The sequence below is a fragment of the Medicago truncatula genome, chromosome 3, assembly GCF_003473485.1.
Source record: "Medicago truncatula cultivar Jemalong A17 chromosome 3, MtrunA17r5.0-ANR, whole genome shotgun sequence".
Lineage (NCBI taxonomy): Eukaryota > Viridiplantae > Streptophyta > Magnoliopsida > Fabales > Fabaceae > Medicago > Medicago truncatula.
In genome coordinates this window covers 8157517-8164843 of record NC_053044.1, presented here as the reverse complement: position 1 = coordinate 8164843, position 7327 = coordinate 8157517, and the positions used below count along the sequence as shown (strand labels likewise).

General features: G+C 32.0%; 1 pseudogene; it reads right to left on the bottom strand.

The window, feature by feature from the left end:
* Positions 1-2191: 2191 nt before the first annotated feature.
* Positions 2192-7008, bottom strand: LOC11421890 (flavonoid 3'-monooxygenase-like; annotated as a pseudogene).
* Positions 7009-7327: the final 319 nt, after the last annotated feature.

Genomic DNA, 7327 nt, shown 5'->3' with positions numbered 1-7327 from the left:
ACATAGCCCTTGAAATATCTGCTCCTCCTCCCACATCCAGTGGCGAGTTGTTAAAATGGGTCCAACTGGATTTCGTTTGGAACTTCTACTACGGTACATCCGTAAATTAAGGTGTACCGGTACTCCTACTTCAAATTTTTTTTAATTAACTATTATTTTTACGGAATAAAGAGATATTTGTTGATATTTATATTTTAGAAAATGTCATTTTATAAGAAAAAAACATCATTTCATTGTTTATAAAAATCATACTAATTTTTTTACATTTTATTGTAAAAAATAAACAAAATTCTCTATTATGAGTACTAAAAACTCAGAAAAATTAAATTTTATTTCGTCGACGTTTTTGGTTAATAAGATTTTATTATTATAATTATAGATGATGGAAAAAAAATTCTCTTCAAAAAATAACACATTTAACTATTAATTTGTTTATTGGGTGTACCAATACACTCAAATTTTTGGGTGTACCATAGAATTTTCTATTTCGTTTTTATTTTTTATTTTATTTTTTTAACAAAATAAAAATAAAAATAGAAATAGGTGATTTGATAATTTTAATTCATTTGAACAACATTCAAGTTCATTCATTAAAATTCTACACGAGTATCATAATTTTTCATTTATATCCGCTTTAATTTGGTTGAAATTTTTCTTGTCTTTTTTTTTTTGTTAATCATGCCCTCATCTTTTTGACAACCTTATTGTAAGGTACTCCGTCCGTCTCATATTAGATGACCTAGTTGATTCAGACGCATGTATCAATGCATATGTTTTATCTTTGATATCTTCAATTCTCTACTAAAAAAAATTATGAAAATATAATATTTTAAAAATATTCATCGAGACGAATCCAACAACATCTTACATGATATTATTTATCTTTGTGAGTTAATAGAAAAATATTGTCAAAACATGTTAAGTCAATATTGTTTTTTGTCAAATAGGTCATCTCTTAAGAGACGAAGGGAGTATAATAAGAAGCCAACAAATACTTCTAGGGATTTAAACCGCAATTAGGAAGGATATGAAACTTTCTAAACATGCTATTTTTGAAGGGACCAAGGCTATTAATAAGTTTACTAGTTCTTATGGTTGGTAATTTTTAAACATGCTATTTTTAAACGTACACGATATACATTGGACCCAAGTTTTAATTGTCTCATCACTTATTGTATAGTACCACGTAGTAGCTAGAACCAAATTGTACACAACAAAAAACATTAAATAAAGGGGCCTACCCATTGAATTCATGTCAATATCATCATCATGACGTGGTTCGCAATTGTATAACACAAAAAAAGCATAACATCATAAAATTCCATTTTTCATACTATGATCATAAGAAGTAAAAACGACATTACGTTTTTTTCTTCTCGTGATCCGCGTTCCCTCTCGCTACCACATAACATTCTTACATTTTTGTAAGGGTTAGTATTGTTTTACCCTGTAATATATGTTATTTTCAGTTTTTCCTCTGTAAAATATTATTTTGAATTTTATCCTTGTAATTTAATTTTTTTTTTATTTTGAGTCTTCATGGAAAACTTAACCCCCTGTGATTTGAGCAAATTTAGGTTTACCCCTCTTGTAATTTGAGCAAATTTCGTTTTACTCCCAATTAATTTGAGCAAATTTCGGTTTATTCCCTGTCATATCTTCGATTTTGTTCAGTCAAAATTCATTAAGGTCCAAAACCAAATATCTTCAAATTACAAGGACGAAATCCCAAAAAAATATTTTACAGGAGGTAAAACCGAAAATAACATATATTATAGGAGTAAAACACTATTAACCCTTCTTTTAATTTTTCTTGTTACAATATTCATATGGATAAACAATTTAACACCAACATTAACCAGATGAGCTTTAGGTTTCTAATGCATAAGAGGATATTGAGAGAAGAGAAATCTAAATGGAGTTCAAAACCTATGTTGATTTTGAAATTAAATACAAAACCGATGCTAAAATAGAGTTGTTGTGCCTTGTCTAGACAAATGATATAAACATAAGCTGCATGGTTAATGGTTCTCTCTAACCTCTCATATTCTAATCTAAATTTTTAATTAAAACAAAAGATGAATTATTGTTCATATTAATTTTAACATTAAAAGAATCAAACTCATATTTATTTCACAAGTTACAACAAATAAATGTGTATATATTCTTTGTAAAAAAAAAAAAAAGTGTATATATTCAAAAGGTTGAAACACAGGAGACTTGAATCAACTAATTAACGTTACACTTTGCCCCCTTTCGGGATCTTTAGACACCATCATAGGACATATCCCATTTATTCACATACATTATTATATATATATTTTTTTTGAAAAAATTAAACTAACTCACTCAAATAGATATGAGAAGAATCAAACCTGAAATCTTGAGGAGGATCACACTTTCATGTCCCATGTCAATACCACTAGATCAACCTAAGTGGGTACACATACATTATTATTATACTAAGCAAGAAAGGGAGTGAGGGTGCAACTAGAAAGAAAAGAAAAACTCACAAACACAAACTTAAAAATCAGAAACACGTTGAGAACACATGTGGCGAGAGTCTGGGCTTAGGGTGCACCGATAATGGCACAATCCGTTGAAGTGTCAACCCATAACCTTCATCCTTGTTCTTTTTTTCAGCATTGAGCCCATTTTCAAGTTCCCAATCAAATGAATGGGCTAGTGTAGCTGTTAGAAGCTGTACCATACGAAGCCCAAGACTCATCCCAACACATATTCTACGTCCAGCACCAAAAGGTATAACTTCAAAATCATTTCCCTTAACATCAACATCACACTTCTCACCACCTAATAAGAACCTTTCAGGTTTGAATCCTAATGGATCAACCCATTCTTTTGGATCACGAGCAATGGCCCATACATTAACCAAAAGAGTTGAACTCTTTGGAACGTGGTACCCAAAAATCTCACAACTTTCAGATGCAATTCGTGGGAGGGAAAGAGGTGTTGATGGGTGCAAGCGAAATGTTTCTTTTATCACTGTTTGTAGGTAAGGTAGGTTAGGTATGTCATCTTTTCACGTTCCTATCTCGGCCCACAACATTGTCCAATTCTTGTTGAACTTGAGCTAAGATTCTTGGGTTTTTGATCATTTTTGCAATGGCCCATTATGTAGTACTTGATGATGTGTCTTTCCCAGCTGCAAACATGTTCTAGACCAAAAATCAAACTTATAAGTATATGCTCTATAATTTTTTTTTTGTTATTGTGATACATGTGTTATAAAACTAGTTTGTTGATTTTGCATGTCATGAGATGTAGTTCAGTGATAAGAGTTTGCCTTGTGATCTTCAAGGAACGAAATTTAAATCTTATAGAAGACAATTGTAAAATGATACGTAAGCTCAATTATAAAAGTGCTACCTTAGTTATTAATAATTTTTCCGTTCCTCTATTTCTTTTAATTTGTAAGCTCAATGATATGCGAGAAAAAAAATAATGCATTGCCCAATTCACCATTACCACATTTAACTTTGATAAATTAGGTCTAATCACAAAGTAAAATATAATTAATGTAACATTTTAAATTGAGAAATGTATGTCTTCAATTTGTATAACCTTTTTCAACTGTAATGGATTTTGAATACCCTTGTAATCTTTCTTATTCACAGAAGCCATTTTAACCCCAAAAAACTTTGCAAGTGGACTTTAAGATGAAGAGGAGTGACAGTTAAGTTTGGACAAAAAATATAGGCTTCTTTACATGGATGGATGGATTACTTGAGTTAAAAGGTTTGTTTGAAATTCAGTCCCCAAATAGTCTTTTGGGATGAGTTGTAGGTGCAACCACAATTAGGTAAGAATTAAAAAAAAAAAATAAAAAAAAAAAGGTCCAATGTCTCTTGAATAAAATGATTGAACTGCAGGTTGATTCTTTATAAAATTGGTTTCAACTGGGCTTTCAGGTGTCAAATGTCAATGTTAGAGTGTTAGGTAAGAATTGAAAATCCACTAAAAATGGTAAGGATTGAAAAGAAAATGATAATGAACATTTTTTTTTTTAGGAGAAATGATATTTGAACAATCATTTTTTACAACTTTTTTGACAATTTTCTCTCTTATACTCACATTATCTTTTTACTTTCTCTCTCTATTGCTTTGGTTTTTATGCCACTATCTTATTTCCTTGCAAAATTTTGGTTGTCACAAAAGTTGTCACATGTATGGATGTTCAAATAACACAATTCTTTTTTTAGAAGTGATAATGAAATTTTTATAAGCATAGAACGAATTATTGTATAATAAAAATAAGTATTGAAAAAATAATTTATTTAATATAAAATAAAATTGTGACATGATATATAATACTTTAAACAGAACAAGTAGCATAACAAAAAAAAAAAAAAAAATTTAAAATGCATCAAAAGTAGATAACTTATCAAAAGTAGTGCTTTGATTTCAATATAAGTGAGTTTGTTTCCATCATCATCCGTTTCCTCTTTAAGTAACAATAAATCCTTATGTTTTTCATTCTTATAATTAGATGCCTCATGTTCCTCAATAATGTTTGTTAAAAATGCATCAAATTGTTTGTGTAATTTTTTCATTTTAGCTTGAACTTCTTGAAGGTCTAGCCATTCTAATGAAGGAATAAAATCACTTATATTAAAAACTCCAGCTAACACCATCAATTCAAGAACCATTTCCTTGAACTCATCAGCTTTAGGGTCACAACCACCATTGCCATCATTGAATACTCTTCTTCCTAACATAATCCTAGCAAGTGCATTGGTGGTACATATAAGGTTTTACAACTTGAGAGTTTACCTCAACTCGTTTTGCTTAAGTAAACTCGACTCGAGAACTAGTACAAGTTTACCTAAAATTAAAGTTAAATAAAATTTAGTATTTACATGACATCAAAATATTATGTTAAAATTTATTATAAAGGTTTTCAACCACAATAATAAAACATTATGTTAAACTAAACATCAAAATACAAAATAAACTAGCAAAATTATAAGTTCCACTACCGGCGTCGCAATCACCGGCGTCGCAATCGGAATAGTTTTCCTTCCACCACTATAACCCTAACTGGTATGTGCTCTCCTGTTCATGGTTTGAGAACTAAGAGAAGAAAGAAAAAGAAATGCTTAATTTCAGGAAGCCAGACAACGTGTTACAGAAAAGAAATTATTCAGTCCTTGGGCTTGAAGAAGAGGAATTGGGCTTTGAAATGAAATGGGTTAAAAAAATGGCCCAATTTTTCTTATTTTTTTTTAGAATTTTGCTCATTACCCAAACAGTATCGCTCATTCCCAAAATAAAAGTCAAAAATGCCCCTACGCATGTTAACTTGCATAGCGTGAGTTAACATGCGCTAGTTATAAGGATAACTTAAGTCACGCAGCGTGAGTTAAGTCACGTAGCGCATGTTACTTGCGTTAAGTACTATTTTTGTTCAAAACCCAGCAGGCAACCACTAAGCTCCATTTTTTCTTTCCCTCCACCTCCAAAAACCCAAAAAGTGCGAAATTTTTGGGTAAAATCTTCATTCCAAATCATTGCAAATCATCAGGAAATAAGTTTCTACGCTCATCAAGCATCAAAGAACATGTAATGTACCGTCAAAACTTTTTCATTTTTGCTGGTTTTGCTGGTAGTTTCGTTTTTCATTTCAGTAGGCGTAGGGCTCAGCGTGAGTTAACTCACGCTAGTTGTAAGGGCAACATGACTTAAGTTGCGTAGGTAGATAGCACTAGCGTGAGTTAACTCTCGCTACTGACAGTAGCCCAGAATTTGAAATTTTGCGCCACTTTATTTATTTGCTTTGCATGCCGCACAAGTCACTTATTTATTTTTTCTTTGTTTTTTTTATTGAGTAGACATTGAGTGGCTTGGTTGAAAATGTAGCGGAGGATGGAGTTGAGCCGGAACTGGGCAAAAACAAAGTTTCCGGCGAAGGCAAACCAACCAATGATGTGAAGTTTAAAGTGAAAATTCCTTTTCAAGTTAAAGCTCACATAGTTCACAACCAAGCAAAACCAGTACCTACCGGTAACTTTGAAGAGAAGCCTAAACCGGTACCTACCGGTGTTCGTGTTATTCAAGTAAACACCGGGTAATTTACGTGTCATTAAGTATGTTTAAATTATTACGGGTAATTACCGGCGAATTTCTGAAATTTGGATTGTTTATGTGTGATTAAGTGATTGTGAGAAAAACAATGTTTTTGAGAATTTGGATCGATTATGTCGTATTATCCGATAATCTTGTTAAACTGGCATAATTCGGTTAAGTTATGAATGTGGTGTGATTACAGGTCATTCTACACTTTTCAAGTTTCAGTTCTGTTACTGCACTGCATTTATTGCAGTTTCTGTTGTCTGCTATGAACGTGAGTTAACTCACACTAGTGCAAATGACAACGTGAGTTAATTCACGTTTCACAATACACTAGCGCATGTTAAGTCACGCTACTTATCTTAAGTTACGTTATAATTTGCACTAGCGCATGTTAACATGCATAAGGGCATTTCGGTCATTTACTTTGCGAATGAGCGAATCCATTTGGGAAATGAGCATAAATCTCTTTTTTAGACGTAAACTCGGTCGAGTTTACACGAGTTTACCGAGTTAACTCTAGTCAAACTCGTCAAATATTCCGATTTTACCAAAAATCGAGTTTACCTCCGAGTTAACACGATTTTGGTAGCTAAAAACGTAAACTAGGTAAATTCGGCGAGTTAACACTCGATTTGTGGAACATTGATTGTGCATACATTCAATAGTTGTCCCAAGTTCACAGCTTTTGTGTCTGAACACTTGCCAAATTTCTTGTCAATCTTACTACCTCTTCCTGAAAAATGCAATTGATTAGGTCCAATCAAATCATAGATTCGTATGAATTTAAATCGTATTTAAAATAATCCAGATGAATAAAAAGCTATGTGAAGTGAGTGAAAAACCTGGATGAAATTACATAAATTATGAATAGAGTATCTCAATTTTCGTTTAACGTCATTAGCTCGCCACCTCAACCATTGTTAATGTGGATTATATATAAGAAATAACACATCATCCTTCTTCTTCCTCTTGTTTGGTAGGAACAACATACATTTGGCATAAAGAAGCCAATGTTTGCATGTTTACCTCGGTAAGTTTTTGAAATTTGTGATCTCCCTTCTCATAAAACAATGAGGCTCATGTTGTCAATGAGTCTTCCTTTGAATCTCTAATGTCACACATGTTGATAGAAATAAAATTTTGTCTGTTTGTACCGCCACTTCCTTAACAACTCCATATGGATGATTAGTTGTTCTATCTACGACTACGAGTGATAGGTAATTTTTGAGAAGCTGCT